This window comes from Heterocephalus glaber, unplaced genomic scaffold (assembly GCF_053883595.1).
Source record: "Heterocephalus glaber isolate CG9 unplaced genomic scaffold, H.glaber_assembly_v1.0 deba00001733, whole genome shotgun sequence".
In the NCBI taxonomy this organism is placed as follows: domain Eukaryota; kingdom Metazoa; phylum Chordata; class Mammalia; order Rodentia; family Bathyergidae; genus Heterocephalus; species Heterocephalus glaber.
In genome coordinates, this window is record NW_028258444.1 from 5,761,446 (window position 1) to 5,783,575 (window position 22,130).

The 22,130-nt window shown below is 39.6% G+C and overlaps 1 protein-coding gene across 9 annotated transcripts in view; it reads left to right on the forward strand.

Annotated features, from left to right (window-relative positions):
- The window catches only part of Dnm1l (dynamin 1L), a 71,256-nt gene that overhangs the window by 3,538 nt on the left and 45,588 nt on the right, over positions 1 to 22,130 (forward strand). The gene's annotated exons all lie outside the window — the stretch shown is intronic.

Sequence of the window (22,130 nt, forward strand, 5' to 3'; positions counted from 1 at the left end):
GTATATTTACAAGGTTGTACAATGACCACTGTCTTAATTCTGGAACATTTTCATTACCCCAGAAAGAAAGAATTAAGCATTAGCAGTCACTCCTTCATGTCACCCTCTCCTAGCCTGCAGCAACCACTAATCTTTCTGTCTCTAGATTTGTCTATTGTAGACATTTCACATAAATGTGGTCTTTTGTATCTGGCCTCTTTTGCTCAACATGGTGCTCTTTTAGGTTCATTTGTATTGTATACATTGTCTAGGTTGAGCCTCTCTAATCCAAAAATCTGAAGATCAAAATGCTCCAGCCAATGTTCCAAAACTTTTTGAGTGATATAATGCCACAGGTGGAAAATGCCATAACTGGCCTCATCAAAGATAGTAGTTAAAATGCAGGGGCACTAAAAATATTGTATAAAATAACCTTTAGGCTATCTGTACAGTAAGGTGTATATAAAACATCAAGGAATTTGGTATTTAAATTTGGATCCCATCCCTCATTAAGTATATACAGGTATTCAAAAATCTGAAAAAAATCCTAAAATGGAGATACTTCATTCATACCCAAGCATTTGAGATAAAGGAAATGCAACCTTGTGCTCCATTCCTTTTTATGGCCAAATAACGTTCCATTCTATAGCTTTACCAGTTTATATATTCATCAGTTAATGGGCATTAGTTGTTTCCACTTTTTTTTTTTTTTTTTTTTTTTTGAGACAGAGTCTTGCTGTGCAGCTCATGCTGTCCTTGAACTTGCTGGGTCCTCTTGCCTCAGCCTCCCAAGTGCTGGGATTATAGGCATGTGCTACAAAGCCCAGCTCCACTTTTAAGCTATTATGAGTAATGTTACTGTGAACATTTGCTTACAGGCTTTTATGTGAACATGTTTTTAATTCTCTTGAAGTCAAATTGCTGGGTCATATAGCAACTTTTATGTTTAGGTTTTTGAAAAACTCCGTTTTTCACAGCAGCTGCCCCTTTTATATGCTGTCTAGCAGTGTATGAAGGTTTGGTTTATGCACTTCCTTATCAACATTTGTTACTGTCTTCTTTTAAATGCTAAGTCATTCTGGAATCATTTCTTAGGAAAACGAAGCACCTTTAAACCTCTGTCCTGGTTCCTTCTAGGACCAACTTTTTTTACCCTCTTTTTTCTTTCTTTCTTGTCAAACCACTTTATTGGGATGACCTTGGGACACTGGGTGTCCTGCCCACCATCAAAGGGTCACCCCAGCCTTACCCCTGGTGCCGTCCACGGGCCGGCTGGGCCGCTCCCCAGCCTCCATCCCCCAGGCGAAGAAGCCCCGCAGACCACTCACCAGGGGTCCTAAAGTGGCAACACCCTATCCCTAGTCTTTTTTTTTCTTCTTTTGATGCCTTTTCTTTCTTTCTTTTTTTTTTTTTAATCATGAGTACTATCTACATTTTAGTTCCTCCTGAAATCTTGGGCTTTTCTGATATTGTGTACATTTATCCTGTGCCTGTAAGAGGTGATGGCCTCATTAGGGTTAGTAATTTGGTGCCAAATACTGATTACAATTTTCATTCTTTCTGATGAATTGTTTTCTTTTGAGAATTCTTAAATTAAACACTTTTCCCTTTCAGTTTCTTTTATAACCATAAGCTACTTCCTTTTCTAACTTAAAAAACTGAGATTTACATAGCATGAAGTTAACCATTTTAAAGAGAGAATTCAGTGGCATTCAGTACATTTATAATGTGAAACCATCCTCTTTAGATCCAGAATATTTTCATTGCAGAAGAAAACTGTACTCATTAAGCAGTCACTCTTAGTTCTTCCTTCTACATCCCCTGACAACTACTGTCTACTTTCTGTCTCTGGATTTATTTACTTATTCTGGATATTATATGGTAATGGAATTATAACATGTGATGATTTATGTCTGGCTTCTTTCATTTAGGATGACATGGTCCTTTCACGCTGTGTGTTTACCAGTTCTTCATTACTTTTAATGACTCCTCAGTAATACTGCATTATATGTGTAAACCACATTTTGTTTACTCATGGCATCCACTGATGGCCAGTTGGGTTGTTTGTATCTTTTAACTACAATGAGTAGTGTCACTGTGAACATTTGTCTTATAAGAATGAATCAGTTTTTTTGGTATATACCTAGGATTAAAATGCTGAATCAATGTAATTGTCCTATGTTTAACTTTTATTTGGTACCGGGGATCGAACTCTCTACCTTGTGTTTGCGAGGCAGGCGGTGGCGGCACCACTGAGCTAAATCCCTGGCCCCTATGTTTAACTTTTTGAGAAACCATGAAGCTTTTCCACAGGAGATGCACCATTTTACAGTTCCCATCAGCAGTATATGAGCGTTCCAACTTTTCTGTATCCTCATCCTTGTTTCCTCTGTCTGCCTGGTTAATGCCATCCTGACGGATGTGAAGTGTCATCTTGTGGTTTTGCTTTGCCTTTCCCTAGTGACTAATGATGCTAGCCATTTTCATATGCTTATTGAGGTTGTCTTTTTATTGTTGAGTTACAAGAATTCTTTATAAATTCTAGAAACTAGAGCCTTAATATATGGTTTGCAAATATTTTCTCCCTTTTAGATTGTTTAGTTTCTTGGTAGTATCATTCGATGCACAGACATTTTTCATTTTGATAAAGTCCAATTTATCTACTCTTTTGTCGCTTATGCTTTTAGGGTCCTATTTAAGATATTGCCAGATCCAAAGTCATGAAGCTTTATTTTGTGTTTTCTTTTTTTTTTGGTACCCGGGATCAAACTCGGGCCCCTGCGCTTGCGCAGCAGGTGGCAAAACCACTGAGCTAAATCCCTGGCCCGATATTTTGTGTTTTCTACTAAGGCTTGTATAGTTTTAGCTCGTACATCTAGCTTTTTGATCCACTTCAGAAAATTTTTGTCTCTTATGAGGTTGGGGTGTAATTTCATCTTTTTTTTTTTTTTTGGTACCGGGGATCGAACTCCGGTCCTTGTGCTTTCGAGGCAGGCGCCGGAACCACTGAGTTAAATCTCCGGCCCTGTAATTTCATCTTTTATGTATTCCTATCCAGCTGGTCCATTTGTTGAAGAGACTATTCTTTCCCCAGTGAATAGTATTGGCACTGTTGTTACAAATCAATTGATCTTTGATGTATAGATTTATTTCTGGACTCCCAGTTCTTTTCTATGTCTGTCCTTATGAAAATACCATACTGCCTTGATTACCATAGCTTCTTGTCCATTTTGACATTGGAACGAATTAGTCTCCCAACTTTGCTCTTGAGATTGTTTTGGTTATTTGGGACCCTTTACCATTGCATGTGAATTGAGAATTAGCTTTTCCATTTCTCATTTCTGTATTCAAGACTTGGGAGTTTTGATGGGGATTGTGTTGAGTGTGCAGATTGCTTTGGGGCATTTTTCCATCTTTACAGTATTAAGTCTGATACAGAATTATTGATTGGTAATTTTTCTCTTTTAGCACTTTAGATCATCCTCTGGCTCCTATGAGTTCTGAGGACATACCTTTTACATCTATTGATCTTACTGAGGCTTTCCACTTCATGATATGTTGCTTCTCTGCTTATTTCTTCCTGCCTTTAAACTTTGTGTCAGTCTTTCTGTGGTTTGGCTGTAGTTTATCTCCATGTGAATCTCTCTCTGTTTGATCTACTTACAGTTTGTTGAATTTCTTAGATGTATAGAGTCATGTCCCCTATGCTTTTTTATTTTTTATGGAAAAAGTGAGGTTTGTATTTATTTATTGGTGCTGAAGATGGAACCTAGTGTCTGTGCATGCTAGGCATGTTTTGTACCACTGGGCTACCTGGCCCTATAAAGTGGAGATTTCTGGTAATATTACTTTAGCTATTCAGGTTCATGACCCTATCAGATATTGCATCTCTTCTTCTGTGAGCCACAGAACATGGGGCTGTAGTTCACAACCAACAAGAAAAATTCTTCCTTAAAGACTTCCTTAAGGACCAATGTGGTGTTGCACTCCTATATTCCCAGCACTCTGGAGGCTGAGGCAGGAAGATTGTGAGTTTGTGATTAGCACGGGCAACATAACAAGTTTAAGGCTCCCCTAAACTATAAAATAAGACTCTGAAGAAGTACATACTAGCACCTCAATTTAGGAAATGGTTTAAACTTCAAATTTATATTTTATCCTTAGGTAGAGAGTTTGAGACATAAGTCAAGAACATTTTAGTTTAACTGTCTTTTTTTTTTTTTTGATACCGGGGATCGAACTCTGGACCTTGAGCTTCTGAGGCAGGCGGTGGAACCACTGAGCTAAATCCCCAGCCCTAGTTTAACTATATTAAATACCATATGACTAATACTTCTAATACTACGACAAACATTTATATGAAAAAGTACTAAGGAAACCTCTTCCGTAAATCTATGATTATTTCAAAATAAAAAATAAACAGAAGCACATCTTTATCAGTTACATTAATATTAAAATAAAGAATTAAGAGGCCTGTCTTACATGATGAAAAATAAAAGTTAAAAAATGAAGCTGGGCATACTGGTGTAATCCCAGCATTCTGGGAGGCTGAGGCAGGCAGATCAGAAGTTTGAGCCGAGCTTGGGGAATGTAGCAACTTAGCAAGAACTTGTCTCAAAATAAAAGTTTAAAAATGGATAAGGATGTAGCCTAGTGCAAAGCCTCTGATTTCAATTCCTAATAAGGGGTGGGGGGGATTAGCCTTTTTTCCCTTATTTACCTATTTAATCCTTCTGGTACTGCTGTGTGCTACACAGGAATTAATTCATCCAAGGATGTCATGAGTTAGATCTTATCTTTTTTCCATTTAACACAAAGGAACATTCGGACTTAAGTTTATATAAATTTTCCAGGGTCAAAAGTGTAAATCATAATCAGAACTTGAACTTGAGCAGACTAGCTTCAAAGCACAATTCCTTTTTTAAAAAATTAATTTTATTGGTACATTTTAGGTATACAGTATAATGACATTCATCATTGGAGATTTGTACCTTTACATAATATATCTTGATTCTTATTTTTTCCCCATTCCCTTGCCCTCCCTATTTACAAAAACTTTGTTTACATTTTTTCCTTTTCTCCTATTTATTCTCTTCCCTTCTTTCCTTTCCCTTACTCCTCCAACTTCCCCTTTGCAGCTTTTCTTCGTATTTCACATTAATCTAGTCTACATTTTAGTCCTCATTTACACTTTCAGTTTCTCACACCAGAGAAACTATTTGGTATTTGCACGTATGTCCTATAGCCTCTTTAATAAATGGTGCTGGAAAAATTGGGTTTCAACTTGCCAGAGATTAAAACTAGACGTGTATCTCTCACCATGCTCTAAAGTAAAATCAAAATGGATTAAAGATCTAAATATTAAAACAGAAACACTGGAGCCGGGGATTTAGCTCAGTGGTTCAGGCGCCTGCCTCACAAGCGCAAGGTCCCAAGTTCGTTCCCCTGTACCAAAAAAACCACCAAAAAACAGAAACACCAAACTAGCTGGAAGAGAGGTTAGGTAGAACTCTTGAAGACATTGGCATAGGAAAAGATTTCGTGAACAAAACCTCAGTTGGATGTGACCTAGCACAGAGAATCAACAACTGGGATCTCTTCTTATTAAAAAGCTTCTGCACAGCAAGAGGAACCACCAACAGAGCTGAGACAACCCACAATGTGGGAAAAAAATTTTACAGGCTGTTCCTCAGACAAAGGTCTACTAACTAGAATATATAAAGAACTTAGATTCCCCTAGCAAAGGAAGCAGCTGCTATTTAGGGCTTTATATAAGCCACTTTAAAGTTGAATCCATCACATTACTCTGAAAACTAGCCATTCCTTTAGGGTCATAATGTCATCATTTTATTCTCAGATACTGTTCTGCACCCACCTCCACCTGAACCCTCATCCTCTGGTTCCCACTACATTCCCAAGTTCTACTCTTTGTTTTATCCACCTATTCCTGTTACTTGACTATCTTCCCCACCTCTCATCCTTGGAGGTCCTGACCACATCATCTAGGGAAGCCCACCTGCTGAGGTATTAAATATGGCCTGTCAGTCTTTCCCCATGTCCCAAACCTGGTGTGTGGAGCTGCCAACATAATATCTACCATTCTGAAGAGATGGAGTCAGGAACCATAACAAACCCTTTTTCCTCAGCAGCAGAGCCATTACTGCCACTTCCTCAGTCACCATTGTAAATCCTCAGTAAGCTGATCTATTTTAGGGCCATGCATACTGTTTTTGTAAAGTATTTTTCATTAATAAATCTATAAGATAGTTCTATTAAAAAAAGATCAGACCTCCCAAATTAAAAGATCCAATCCAAAAATGGTCATCTGAAATGAACAGACATTTCTCAGACAAAGAAGTAGAAATAGCAAATAAACATGAAAAAATGTTCAACATCACTGGTCATTCGAGAGATCCAAATGAAAACAAGGCTGAGATTCCACCTCACCCCAGAGGGAATGGCCGCTGTCATGAAATCAACCAATAACAAATGCTGGCGAGGCTGTGGGGAAAGAGGAACACTGCTCCACTGCTGGTGGGAGTGTCGACTGGTGCAACCACTGTGGAAATCAGTATGGAGATACCTCCAAAAACTAGGATTAGAAGTCCCATTTGACCCAGCTATTCCTCTGCTGGGTATCTTCCCAAAAGGATTAAAAGAATCATACCACAGTGATATATGTGCACCCATGTTCATAGCAGCACAGTTTGTAATAGCTAAAACTTGGAAACAGCCCAGTTGCCCATCAGCTGGAGACTGGATAAAGAAAATGTGTGTGTGTGTATTTTTTAAATAAAATGGAGTATTACTCAGCCATAAAGAATGAGAAATTAGAGACATTTATAGCTAAATGGATGCACATTGAGGCAATACTTTTAAGTGAAATAGATAATTAGCCTTTTAATGCAATCCCAATCAGAATACCAGCTCATACTGTACAGATCCAGAGAAAAAAATCCAGAAATTCATATGGAGCCAGAAGAGATACAGAATAGCAAAAGTAATTGTGGGCAACCAGAGCAAAGCAGGAATATCACAATCCCAGATTTCAAGTTATATTACAAATTTACAGCAATAAAAACAGCATAGTACTGGCATAGAACCAGAAGTGGATCAATGGAACAGAATAGAGAAGAACATTCATCTGTTTGATCTTTGACAAAGGGACCAAAAGCATACACTACAGGAAAGGTAGCCTTTTTAATAAATAGTGCTGGGGAAATTGGATATCCACATACAGAAGATTGAGTTTACACCCTTTTATCTTACCATGTACTAAACTAAAATGAAAATGGATCAACGATCTAAATGTTAAAACAGAAACAATTTGTTGAAAGATAAATAGGTAAAAATCTTAAAGACATAAGTGTAGGCAAGGACTTTCTGAACAGAACCCCAGTGGCACAAAAAATAATGCCAGTAATCAACAAATGGGATCATGTCAAATTAAAAAGCTTTTGCACAGTAAAGGAAACAACCAACAGAGTGACGAGATAACCTACAGAATGGAGAAAATTTTTTGCCTGCTACTCTCGGGACAGAGGACTAGTAGCTAGAATATATAGAGTACTAAAAAAATCAGCCCCTTTCCCAATAAAATATCCAGCCAAAAAATGGGCAACTGAAATGAATAGACATTTCCCAGAAGTACAAATGGTGAATAAATACCTGAAAAAAATGTTCAGTGTCACTGGCCATTAAAACAACAATGAGATTCTATCATACTCCAGTCAGATAACAGCAAATGCTGACAAGGCTGTTGGTGTAAAGAAAGTCTTCTACATTGTTGGTAGGAGTTTAAACTAGTACAACCATTATAGAAATCGGTACAGAGATTCCTCAAAGAGCTAAGAATAAAAATTCCATTTGACCCAGCTATTCCCCTTTTCAGGTATCTTCCTGAAAGAGTTAAACATCATATTACAGTGAAATGCATATCCATTTTTATAATAGCACAATTTATAATAGCTAAATCTTGAAATGGCCTTTATGCCCATCAATAGATGAACAGAGAGAGAAAATGTATTTATACACAATGGAGTACTACTCTGCCATAAAGATAAACGAGGCATTTGTAGGTATATGGGTGTACCTTGAGACCACTAAGTGAAAGTCTTAAATATCATATGGTTTCTCTTACATGAGAAACCCTCCCAAAAATATTAACAACGAACAAAGTAAAAGATAATAGGAAGTAGGGAGATCTTTGTCAAATGGATGGGGGAACAAGAGAGGGACGGGAGGGAGAAGAGAAAAGGGGATGGAAAAAAATGGAAATAGAGCTTTTGCAAACAGATAAGGGATCGAGAGTTGGAAGGAGCACGGAGGGATGGGAGGTGTAGAGGACAAAAAAAGAATTACCCTATGTTATGTACGTGCACCAGCTGCTCATGATAAATGTAATAATTATGTACTGTAACACATACTAATAAAAATTTTAAAAAATGAATCAGCTTTGGTTAATGTGGCATTGCTATTGGGTAGTTTCTTTAGAAATGGCTTGCCAGGGCCTAGGATGTAGTTCAGCACAGTGCCTGCCTGGCAAGTGTGAGGCCCTGAGTTCGTTCCTGGTACCAAAAAACCCCCAAGAAATGGCTCACCAAATAAAAGTATTTGAGGTCCTTCTTGCCTTGAGCAAAGAATTGGACAAGACAAACCAGAAACAGTGTCACAAGTTTATTTGAAAAGTGAGGGGTGAAGGGATAAGGAAAGAACTAGCTCTGTAGAGTGAATTTAGGCTGAACAAAGAGGAAAAGTGAAAAAGAGCAAAAATAAAAGTATGCCCTGGGTCTGGGAGACATAGAGTGGGCTGCTGTGAAGCTTCATGATAGAGGGCTCTCGTGGAGCCTCATCTCATGTCATCCACATCTTGTGGGAGCCTGTGAGAAGTTCCACATACGGGGTCCTGAGAATTATTTGGCACTGTCCTGGGATCTTGTAATTGACAGGTCCTGCTTATTTCCCCAGCCAGCTTTGCCAGGCCCTATCTCCAGTATCATTTTTCTCTGAGACACATAAATCCTCTAAATCTTTATGGGGTGCTGAAGGAGTGGTAGGCTCTGTCTTCAAACTGGAAGGGGCTGTCAACCCTACCTTCTAGGGATTATGTATTCTCCAACTACCTTGGGGTGCTCTGGCTCACTGACTGGGTTGAAGAATTTTAAAACACCTGTCAGAAAATACTGAGAAAAGAAGTAGTGACCTTTGAGCTGCCTGTTTGATGGGAGAAAGAAACTTTACTATTATCCTAGATGTCAGGAGCAGGTCAGGCTTTCATGCTTACTGTAGAGAAGAATGTATGTTTGAGAGGTATGTCAGATAATTATCAAGAGTCTGAGAGCCATGGCCTTAGCAAGATCTGTTTATCTGTAGCAGCATTCTGGAGCCTTGCTTTTTGAAGAGAAATCTCAAGTTTTCCAGAGGCTCACAGGAATGGCGCTCTCCTATTGGGTGCTCTTGTTCTTTGACAGTTCAGATGGAACTGGCTTTAATATAGAAAGATGAATCCAATTATCTATCAGCAACCTTTACTAGAGTGGGTGTTGTAAAGATCACTGAAAAGGGGGCCTTTCCATTTTGGCTTTAAGTGGTCTGCTGGTGTTTCTTCGTTCAAGTTTCCAGAAGCGCTTGGTCTCCAGTGCAGATACTAGGTGGTCCCCCTGGATCAGGAGCTGACAGGACCCTGTTCCCATACATTTGGATAGCTTGTTGCACTTGGTCCAGATTTATGAGATACTGTAAGAGTCTCGTGGTCTCAGTGTCTACTATCATATCAGTGGATAGAAATGCCCTTCCATATAACATCTCAAATGGACTCAAACTTAGCCTTATGAACCCTCATGAGTGCTGTTGTTAGCAGTTGGAGTCAGGACTCAGATGTCTCTTGGAAAGGTTTTGCCAGAGCTCACTTTAAGGTCTGGTTGGTTCTCTGTATCTTTCCAGAAGATTGAGGCTGCCAGGAGGAATGAAGGCAGTGCTTTATTCCTAAAACCTTTGCTACTCTGAGTTATTTGGGAGGTAAAAGAAGGCCCATTATCACTCTAGAGAGATTGGGGTAGTCCAAATCTGGGTTTTTTGTTTTTTGTACCCGGGTTGAATTCGGGACCTTGTGCTTGCAAGGCAGGCAGTGGCACCACTGAGCTAAATCTGCAGCGTGGGAATGATTTTTTAAGAAGTACCTTGACTACCTCGGTAGCCTTTTCTAAGCCAGTAGGAAAGGCTTCACCCCAACCTGTGAAGGTGTCAATTAGGATCAATGTCTGTTTAAATCATCTACATGGTGGCCTATGGGTAAAGCCTAATTGCCAGTCTACTCCAGGGTATGTCTCTCTCCTCTGTACAAGTTCTAATAAAGGAGGCAGCTTGGGCTTGCTGGGTTATAGGTGCAGAATAGGCAAGCTTTGGAGACTTGTTGCATGGTTGTTGCTAGTCCTAGTCCTGTGAAAACTTTGACCTTTTCCAGTGTACCATCTCTTCCCATATGGAAAGAATCATGAAGTGAAGTGTTTTTATAGCCTTCCACTGTGTCCCTTGGGGAAGCATCAGTTTGTTTCCTAAATACCACCAGAGTCCCTTTTTAATTACACCTTGTCCTAAGGGTGACGTATCTTTCTGGGGGCGGGTATAGACTGGTTTTAATGGTTCCTCAGAAATTGGAAATAAGACTAGAGCCTTAAGGGGCTGCAGAGCTCCCCTTTTTGCCTCTCTGTCAGCCTTTTGATTTCTCATGTAGTCTTTAGACATGTCTTTCTGATGTTCTTTACAGTGCATGACTGTGACCTGTCTGGGAAGATGTACTCTAGACAGAATTTCCTCTCTATTTTATTGTTGTTGTTTTTTTTTTCTATTTTATTGTTAATAAGCCTCTTTCTTTCCAGATTGCATGTAGCACCAGGAAGGCATATCTGGAGTCTGTGTAGCTGTTTAACCTCCTGTCTTTTCCTAATATCAATGCCGTAAGAGCTACCAGCTCTGCCTTTTGAGCAGAGGTTCCTGGGGAAGAGGTTTAGCTACAGTGATCTGTTGTGAGCTGACAACTGAAAAACCTGCCTTTTGTTGTCCGTGGACAAGCTACTTCCGTAAGGGAACCATATCCACTCAGGGTTTTGGAGGGGCAGGTCACTGGTGTCCTGCCTGCTTGCATAGGTCTGGGAGATTACTTGTTCACATGAGTAGCTAACTTTTGGTCCTGTGGGCATCAAAGAAGCAAAGTTAATAGTGCAAGTTTTTATAATAACCTTAGGGGTGTCTAGGAGTATAGCCTGATACTTGGTAAACTGTCCTCTTGTTAACCTCTTCTTTCCAGAATAGCTGATGGGGAGTCAGAACTTCTAGTCTCTGTCCCAAAGTTAATTTTGTAGCTTTTTCAACAGAAGTATAGATGTAGCTGCTATTGCTGTTAGGCAGGGTGGCCATCTAGCAGCCATCTAATTTCTTTGAAAAGTATGCCATTGCAGGGTTCTTGTCCTAGTCTTTGAGTCAAGACCCCTAGAGCAATTCTTCCCTTTTCTGATACATAGAGAAAGGAAAAAAAATTTTTTTTAAGTCAAGTATTCCCAGTGCTGAAGCATGAGTTTTAGGGCATGTTTTATTGTTTTAAAGGCATTGTCAGTCACTTTTGTCCGTTCTAGGGGCACAGACTCAGGGCCTTTTACTGTGTCATATAAAGGCTTTGACATTAGTCCAAAATTAGGTAGCCAGTTCCTACAAAAGCTTGCTACTGCTAGGAAGGAATGAAGGTGTTGTTTGGTGGCAAAAGGCCCAAGATCACAGATAGCCTGGATCTAATCCCTAGACAGCTGTTTTTCCCCAGGAGCAAGAATATATCCCAGATATCGAACTTTCTGGAGGGATATCTGAGCCTTTTATTTAAAGACTTTATATCTCTTCTTAGCTAGAAAGTGAGTTTTAAGACTGAGAACCAGTTGGTATCTCATGGAAGTTGGGAGAGGATTGTATGTGGATATGTCACTAGAGGATAGATTGGGATAACAGCCTTGGGGAGGTCTTATACAATCCTATGTTTTCCTGAGGTCTTTATTACAGTGAGAATGGGAGTACTGCAAAGGGATTGACAAGGATTGAAAAGCTATATTTGGATGAGAGGATGGAAGCCCTTTTACATCTCTCCTTTGATTGGATATTGTTTAATTAGGAAATTGGCTGGGGTCTTTTAGTCTTATAATTACTGGCATAGCTGAAATTGCTTTACTAGGTATTCCCTTATACTCTGCAGCAGAGTTGGCTGATTTGTTCAGGGAGACCTACTGTAGTCCCAGCAAGTAAAATACGTGTTTTGGCCTTAGCTGGAATTTGAGAATTGCCCCTAATTTTGTTAATAAAGTTCTTTCTAGCAAGATAGTAGTACACTGTGGGACAATTAGAAACTTGTGTTTAAACACTTGACTTTCAAAGTAACACATCAGAGGAGGAGTAAAGAATCTCTGACCAGGAGTCCCTTCAACCCCAACCATGAGTACAGGCTTAGAGTTTTCCAGAGAAGGAAATCAAAACAGAATGAGCTGCCCCATGTCTGTACATAGTTGAGTTGGCTCACCCATGATGTCCAAGATTACCCAGGGATAGGAGATGGTGATGTTCGTGGACAGGTTCCCCTGGACCTCTTCAGTCATCAGAGCAGGAAATGAGAGTTTTGGCTTGCCTAGTCCCTCTAGGAGCAGGGACAGTCAAACTTCCAGTGCCATGAGTCAGGTGTGTTAGCTGTCTCACATTTAGAACAGGGGCCAGGTGGAGGCTTGGTGCACGTGCCAGTGTCTAGTTCTTTTGCACTTGAAACAGGAACCCTCTCCTCAGTTGTCCCTGGGTTTTTCCTTAGATGACCTGAGTGGGTTTAAAGCATTACCAATTGCAGCAGCTGTAATCTTAGCCTTTCTCGTTTGTCTCTCCTCTGGGTCCTGATTGTTGAACTCAGGAAAGGCCATATGCAACAGTTGGGCCAAAGGTGTCTGTGGCCCCATCTGAAGTTTTTGTAGCTTACACTGGATACCTGGGGCTGAATGACAGATGAAATGTGTCCCAGTATCACTTCTTCTTCCCTGGAAGTTGGATCTATATTAATATACTTGTGGAAGGCCTCTGCTAATTGGTTACTAAACAAAGCTGGATTGTTCTCTGTGCCCTGTAAGACCCCACTCACTTTATCATAATTGACAGACTTTTTCATGTATCTTTTCATCCCCGTGATAAGAGCAGCTAGCATACTAGACATCATTTCTAGTCCATGCTGAGTATTATAGTCTTAGTTTGCCTCTGTTGAAGGGAGAATAGCTGTTCCAGAGTGATTTCCTTTCCTTTTTAAAGCATATTGTTCATCTGCATAGTTTCTAGACTCTGTAGGATTCTCTGTCTCTCATCTGAGGTACAGCAAGTAGCCAAGATGCATTGGACATCTCACCATGATAAGTCAAAAGCAAGGGGCAGGGGCAGGGAATTTAGCTCAGTGGTTTCACAGCCTGCTGCGCAAGCTCAAGGACCCGAGTTTGATCCTCGATACCAAAAAAAAAAAGAGCAAGGGTCAAATTTGCAATTCATCTGCAAATTTAGTAGGATCTTCTTTTAGTTGGCCTATATTGTTCCTTGCACAATTGGACATCTGCAACTGAAAAGAGAACCCGTACTCACTGTTTTCTTCCATCCCTGAGACTTATTTTATAGACAGGACTAGTTGTAAATCAGAGTATTAAGAAGCACCACTTTGGGTTTGACCTGCAGGGCGTAAAGCTGCCTGTGTGTACCTTGTGGGACTTAGGACTGCCTGAGGAGGCTGCTGAGGGGGCTGAGGAATGTTGGTTTCCTCTGGGGCACTAGGCTCTAATGGAATTCCCTGGTCACTTGGAGGGGATGGGCCTGATTGTCTGAGGATTCTTAGGGGGAGGTTGAGGAGACCTCAGTATGTTTATCCTCCCTAAATAGATCAGCAAGACCAGGATCTCTCTGAGAGACAAATGGGGGTCTTAGAACAGGGACATCCAAGATATCTTTGTCTTCCTCAAGGTCTACACTAAATACCATAGTTCGTGAGCATTGTCTTTGATGAAGAGTCACAAAAGCCTGAACATAAGGCATTTTACTCCAACTTTCATGTTTCAAGCAGAAACACTGTAACTGAGGAATAGTCTCATAGTTTAAAGTATCATCCTGTACCCATCTTTTGCCACTTCCCAGTTCGTATTGAACCCAGGCCATATTGCAATAGCAGACAAGCTGTTCTTGTTTTAAATTGTCAGGATCAAACTTGTCCCATTCACCAAAGATAGGGCCTAATGGCGAAGTTGGTGGAATCTGTGTGATGATGAGATCCAACAGATTTTCCATGTGCTTGTCTTGGGACCTATAGAGATGGGACAGCTAGGCCTGCACTCATTAAAATAGTGTCCCATGAATAAGGAGGTGCCCCTTGTGAGACTATAGAACCTGGGTAGACATCTCTATCCGAACTTTAGAGAGATAGCAGCATCATTTACCACAGAAGAAAACCTTTGATATTGGGGACCCATAAACTCCTTAGGGACAAGGTGGCTGGACCATCTGTTGCTCTTGCCTAGTCCCAACTCCCATGAAGTAATGGCAGAACATTCCCAAGCAAATTCTTTTAACCACCTAGTTGGATCCCTTGATGGCCCAACTTGTATTTATTCCAAGCCTCTTGATGGCTTAGCTAATACTTCAAGTCCCTTAATGACTCTCCTTAACCAAAGTGAAATTATGTGAGAAAAAATCATCTCTTGCATTTACTCTGATGGAAAAAGTACTAAGAATGGGGATGGCCGTTTTCTTATACTCACAGTTAATCTGCTTAGGTTTTTAAATGTTAAATGCTCTGTTCAGGCATAGGTCTTTAACTTAGCTGCATTTAAACAGGGAACCACAAAAGCCAGGTGATGGGCTCAGCCAGGATCTTGGAGCAGACAGCATAGTGTTGCTGGCGCTCAGTTCCCCCCAGACGCCTTGGGCATTTAAAAATGGACAAATTTTATTTTGTTGTTGTTTGTTTGTATTTGTGCCTCCCCCCTGGAGCCAGGTAAGATGGTCTTGCCCCACCTGGATGGGAGCAGGCCTCCTGCCTACTTTATGCCACATCTGTGGTCCTTCACCACCCAAAAGTTTTGTACAAGCATAGGCTGCATGAGTGGTTTATTTTGTTTTTTTTTGTTTTCTTTTGTTTTTGGTACTGGAGATCGAACTCAGGACCTTGCACTTGTGAGGCAGGTGGCAGAACCCCTGAGCTAAATCCCTGGCCCCTGAATGAGTTTTTAAAGGGATAGTACACAGTTTTTCTTTTTTTATATGGGAAGAATGAAAAAAGTTCCTCTCTTGTCACCAACCCATATGCTGTTTAGCCCGTAAGGCCACTTATTTAAAACAAAAAAAAGAAAAGAAAAAAAATGAGCTAGAGGAAAAAAAGATGGCAGCTGCCAGTGACCCCTGCCCACATAAAAGTTACATACAGTCATGAATCAAGACAAAATGGCAGAAGGCCATGTGGCAAGGCAAACTGGCAGTACTCTTGACCAAAACACAAACTGAGGAAAAGCTATTTACAAACTGGGTTAAGTGGAGACCAGGCTAACTTAGCAAAATACACAAAAAACAAATGCATGGACAACAAGGCATACACATGGATTGAACACAAGCAGCTAGAGAGAAAAAAGCCTATATTCTCTTCCCCCATCTCTCTTGGCTAGAAAAGCAGCAAACAGATCCCTGTATGCCTTTAGGACAATCTCCTGCATTCTTGGTTTAGAGGATAGAGTGAGGGAGAGGAGAAAAGAAACATGGAGGAGAGAAACAAAAATTGTGCCCAATATGGGCACAGATAAGACCTTGGTCTCTGATACCTGAGCTTTATTCCTGTGGCTGGCCACTCCAAAATGTTATCTTCTGTCTGGCTACACCAAAATGTTATTAGGTCATTCCTTTAGAAATGACTTGCCAAACACACGTATTCCAGATCCTTCTTGCCTTGAACAGAGAATTGGACAAGTCCTGCCTTGCGAGCGCAAGAACTCGAATTCGATCCCCGGTACCAAAAAAAAAAAAAATTGGACAAAACAAGGCAAAAATGGTGCCAGAAGTTTATTTGAAAAGTGAGGGGTGAAGGGGCAAGGGAAGAACTAGCTCTGGAGAGTGAACTTGGGCTGAACAAAGAGGAAAAGTGAAAAAGCAAACATAAAAGTATGTCCTATGTCTTGAGATACCCAAGATGTTCTACAGTGAAGAGTCGGTAACAGGCTTCTTGTGGATTCTTACCTCTTTTTATGCTGTCCACATCTTGTGAGAGCCTGCAAGAAGTTCCACATACGGGGTCCTGAGAATTATTTGGCACTGTCCTGGGATCTTGTAATTGACAGGTCCCACTTATTTCCCCAGCCAGCTTTGCCCTGTCTGTATCAGCATGAACGAACATTTATAATTCCTCACCCCCAACTGATGCTAGTTACTATAGAAATAGATCTAACTCTATAACAAAAGCTTTCAGTGAAAGGGCACATCTCAAAATAGAATTCAAGGTACTATAAATCCTACTGCAGTACAATTGGGAAGAAACTAGAGACCAGACACACAAATCTTTAGCTCCTAAATATTGTACAGGATATTGGTTCAACTTTGGTAGTATGTGGAGTGAAAAAAGCTGAAGTCCTTGGGATATCTATAGAATCCTATTATTTATTTGTTTGTTTGTTTATTTATTTATTTCTGGTACTGGGGATCGAGTTCAGGACCTTGCATTTATGAGGCAGGTGCAGCACCACTGAGCTAAATCCCCGGGCCCTTGAATCCTATTTTTAGAGCAAGGCAGAATCTAGGTGTTCCTTATTGGCTACCCTCTCAACCACTGTTTTAGGGAGGCCCACAGTACAGGTCTCATGGCACTAGAAAGGTTCTTTGCCACATTAGTGCCCCAACCATTTGTGCCACATAAACTCTATAACCATTCTTTTTATTTAAAAAGAATACTTATATAAATATAACAAACTAGTGAATGTGAAAACAAAAATTTTATGGCCCCTTCATTCTCTGTCCAAAGTAATATGAAATGAAGTTGAACTCTCACCTGAATTGTTTACAGCCTTCTGTGGCAAACTTCTTGCTAGAGTTGGACACTTGAGATTACAGATGATGTTTATAGAAAAGAGAGTGGACACAGGAGTTGTTGTACATCCTAAATCCAAGCCTGTGGCTCCATGGAATGTCTGCTTTGGGTGTGGCATGGAAGGGGAAATACTCTTACCCCTTTTATTACCTCTTCAGTGTGGGATCCTATGTCATATTTGAGGTACAATTATTTTGAAATACTGAGAATGTCAAAAAAACACAGTGAATACAAGAATATGAACACTCTTAAACCTACTTCTGGATTAAGAAATAGAACTTTAATACCCAATTGAATTTCTGTCTTTCCCAGAAAAAGAATCACTTTCTTGAGTTAGGGGTTTATCATCTCCATGACTTGCATTATACATATATGTACAGATGATGTAAACCATATGTAATAGTTTTGCATGACTTTAAGCCTAAAGTAATTGGTGTCAAGTGCTAAATGCTTTTCTGCAGTGTTTTATATACCATTATTATGTATATGTAATTTATACATGTATATACACACATGTTCCTTTCACTTAAAGTGCTTTATAATAGGCCATTACAGGAATATATCACAATTTACCCCAATGCTGAGGAACATTAGTATGTTACCCTTTGTTTGCTATGACAGTTTCAATAATCACTGCCACTGTGAACATTCCTATGTCTCATTGTACATGTTTGAGAATTTCTCTAAGGTATCAAGAAGTGGAATTGCTAGATTGGAGGGTATTTCTATTTATTCAGTTATTTGGAGGCAGAGTCTCACTATATAGCCCAGGCTGGATTAGTTTGAACTCTCCATTCTTCTGCTTCAGTGTCCTGAGTGCAGTGATTACAGACCACCATACCCAGCCATTTAGTTTTATTTTTACTGGATATGGCAGTATGCTCCATAGAATAGTTGATTGTGACCATTTATATTCCTTCCGACAGAGTAAGGTTTGTTTGTTTATGTCTGTAGTTGGTTCTGTATTGTCACATTTTTCATGTATGGTATCTTGTGCTTTTTATTGTATCCCACTGATTCCTAGTGACTGAGGATCTTACCATGTTTTTTGATCCTTTCTGGTTTTGTTGTTGTGAGTTTTGATCCTATCTGTGTACATATTTTCAGTCATATTATTCATATTTTATTTATTGTAGGAGTTACATGCTCTGGTTACTACATTATTTTTTCTTTGCTAGGGATTAAACCCAGGGCCTTGCACATGGAAACGTGCTGTACCATGGCTACTAATTCTTTGTCAGTTATATGGACCACATGTTTTCCCCAAATTTCTTCTAAGAAAAGATATTTTAACTCTGAAGTTGAATTTCCATCTTTTCTCCTTTGGTTTGTACATTTTGTGTATTGTTCAAGAAATTATTCCCCCCTCCCCCTTGGGTAGTGCTACAGATCAAACCCAAGGCCTGTGCATTCTAAGCAAGGAGTTACCACTGAGCTACACACCAGCCTGTTATTTTTATTTTCAAGACAGGGTTTTGCTATTGCCCAGGATGGCCTTGAACTCCTGAGCTCAAGTTATCCTTTTGCTTCAGTTTCCTGAGTACAGTAGCTGGGAATACAAAGTTTGTGCCACTGCACCTGGCTTAATTTTGTTTTTGTAACAGCTTTATTGAGATATAATTTATATATCATAAAGTTTATCTGTTTGAAATGCATTGTTTAATGGTTTCTGTCATACTCATGTAGTTGTACAACCATGACCATAAACTAATTTAAAAGTATATCATCATCTCAAAAGGAAATCACTCCCTACTCTTTCATCCTCAGCCACTTAATCTACTTTCTATCTCTGTTTTTGCCTATTCTGGACCTTTCATATAAACAGGAACAAATGATATTTGTGGCTGACTTCTTTCACTTAATTTAATGTTTTTAAGACTATACATGTTGTAGCATATGTCAGTACCTTATTTACAAAGCAACTTATATAAAACTAAACATTAGTTTCAATATTTCTAGGTTAGTTAAGTGTTCATACTAGGGATTCTGGGCAGATGGAAACAATGTTACAGTAGTTTTCTAAATATCTTTATGATGTTACCATGAATGAATAGGATAAGAAAACCAAAAACACATGGACAGCAGGTCTAAGAAGATTAGTTGACTGTGTTTCTCCATATACCTTCAAATACCAGCAGGTGGGGACAAACCATGAACAATTCCAAGACCTGTATGTTATCATCAGTGTTAGAAGCAGAAGGAAGCAATGGAACATCTGATGAATCTGAGAACTGAAAAAAATAGCCAAAGGCAATCATTAGAAATCTTGGAAAGCCAGTGAGAAGGAACTGAGAATTCAGTTGAATATCCCTAAAGAGTATAAACAAAGGAAAGAGAGTGTCCACATAAAAGTCAGGGACAATGAGTAGAGCCAAGATACCTTAAAAACAGAGAAACTATATTTTCAAACACTATAAAAACTCCAAGAGAGTTTCAGAGTTTTGTTTTGTTTTTTGGCAAGACTGAGGATCAAACCTGGGGCCTCCTACTCATTAGGCAAACACCCTAACACTGAGCTATGACCCCAACCCTGAGAGGGAGTATTACAGTGTGAAGTTAGAAAATTTATTCAGATCCACCACCTCCTTCAAAAATCAGCAATATAAAATGAGTATCTTCAAATTTCATACAAAAATTTTTAAAGAAAAACAAGACTCCCTGTAGATTATGAAAGCACTCCAGAAAGACATGCCCACAAAACAGATGAGAACCATGAAATACTAAGACAAAGATACTATAATGACAAGGCATTTCAAGAAACTAATTTGCATAAGAAAAATTTCAAAATTAGGTAGAACTCAGTAGTGTTAGAAATGAATGCAAATGTGAAGAAACACAAGAGCAAACAACCATAACAGGCAATAAATACTGTAAGAAGGAAAGAACTTTAAAAGTAGAAAGACATTAAAAACAAAAAAATAAGAGGGGAGAAAAGAAAATGATCGAGTAGAGACCAGCAGCAAAATACACGCTCTATGAGACCTGGAATCAAGACACCTGGAAAACAACTTGGTGAAGAGAAAAAAGAAGTATATCTCCAAGAAACTGGAGAGCACTAATGGGAAAAATGGAAACTACAGAGAAGTTGGAGAAGTGGTAGTACAATGCAGAAAAAGGAACAAAGCAGTTGGGAAAGGAACCCTGTCTCTCAGGGAACTGGACCTGTCTCCTGTGATGCAAGGTAAGCCCAGAGAGGGTCAGCAGCTCCAGGGAGAAACAACAGACCAGATCGGAAGCACTAGCCTTCAAAAAAGTGCATGGGTATTGTAAACTGTAAAAGATGCATGGAATTTTACACTGAAAGTGAGTTCTGCCTGGAAGGCCAGAGTTGGATAAGAAATCCACGTGCATCATATTTGAGAGTGCTTAATCAGAAGCCATTTTGGGAAGGGATTGTTTATGACTGAGCTGTAGAACAACTACAGAGTTTCTGGTGTCATCCTACCATAGTGACTGGATGTGAGACAGCGGCAGTATACAGCTGCAGAGAGGGCACAGACTAGACAGAAGTTTGGCCTCAGGCTGGGAAGGTCACAGGGATCACACTCCAAGTTGAGAACCTAGGCTTTGGAAGGGGCTGGAACTGAAAGTGCTGCATAAAGTCTAGTGAACTGCTGACAACCCCCAGCCCCCTGCACTGCCTACATCCAGAACAGCTCAGTGGTCTGTTGCTTCCCCCATCTGTCAGTGTGATCAGGGATATGCCTTGGCTTGGATAGTTCGCACAGCTTGGGGTAAATGTTCAGAGGGCCCTCTGGAGCAGGGAAGGCACTACACAAACCCACAGTCTGCAAAAGTAGCTGGAGAGAGCCACGACTTGGGGTACCCAAAGTAACACAAATTAGGAGCAGCTGGAATGACTAAAACTCTAGGGCAGACACCATTGATCAGCCATGCCCAGCAGAAAAGGTGAGGCAGGATTCAGCATTCACACACAAAAATGTAAGTGTGGAAGCAAACCAGGTCTTGGTAGTGCTATTCACTGTTCCTTCCCCATATCTGGTGGATTCTAATACTGCATGTTGTAGAAAGAAACCACTCATTTAAAAACATGGAGGAAGTTTTTTGGACTCAGTTCTTTTTTTCATAATTGAATTTTGGGCTTTTTTTCTTTTTTTTTCTTAGTTTGCTTTTTTTCATCTTGTTTATTTTACCTAATTCTATCAATTTTTAAAACTTATTAATAGGCCCCTTTGTCTCATTTTTCTGTTATCTTCCTTCTCTTTATTTTTCAAAGTTTGCTTTCATTTTCCCTTCCCCATCTTTACTAGTATTACTATTAAGGTTTATTATATTTAGATATTTGGTCTATGCTGTTGTTGAATTCTTTTCCATTGTTAATGGTGATGTAGTTGTTGAATTTAGTAGATATTAACTGTATATCAATATTTGGCTTGTGTCTAATTACAGATCTCTTTTCTATTGCAAGTATTGTACAGTAGTAGCTTTTATTGATTATCGTATGTCAATATTTAATTTGTCATTGACTATGGTTGCTGATTTTGTTGCTATTGCCAGGGTGTCACAGTTGTTGCTATCAATTGGTTTTTACTGTATGCCAATGTCTAGATTGTCTTTGTATCATAACAATACTGTGGTTCATTTCCAGAACTGGATGCTGGGCCAATTATGCTGTATCCTCCCTTTCTCAGATTAATGGGGGTACTTGGATCTTGGGACAGAGGCAGAGGCCTGTAATAAGCCATGACCGTAGTGCATCACTGAAAATGAGACACCAAAGAGGTCTCCATACCAGCAGCAGTTTTTCCAATAAAATTGATCCATAAACCTCAGTGCGCACACACAAACAAAACCTAATAGAAACATGAGAAGACAAGGCAAGAAACTGCCTCCAAAAATTCTCAGCTTCCCCAGACTAATCTGGGGGATCAATGGGGAAAAAATAAAAAACCAAAACAACTGAATTATATGAAATGATAGAAGAGGAAACAAAAAAAAAATTAATAAAGTGCTCAGTCAGCACCAAAGATGATATAACTAAACAGATAATGAATGGACTTAGATAATCAGTGAGCTT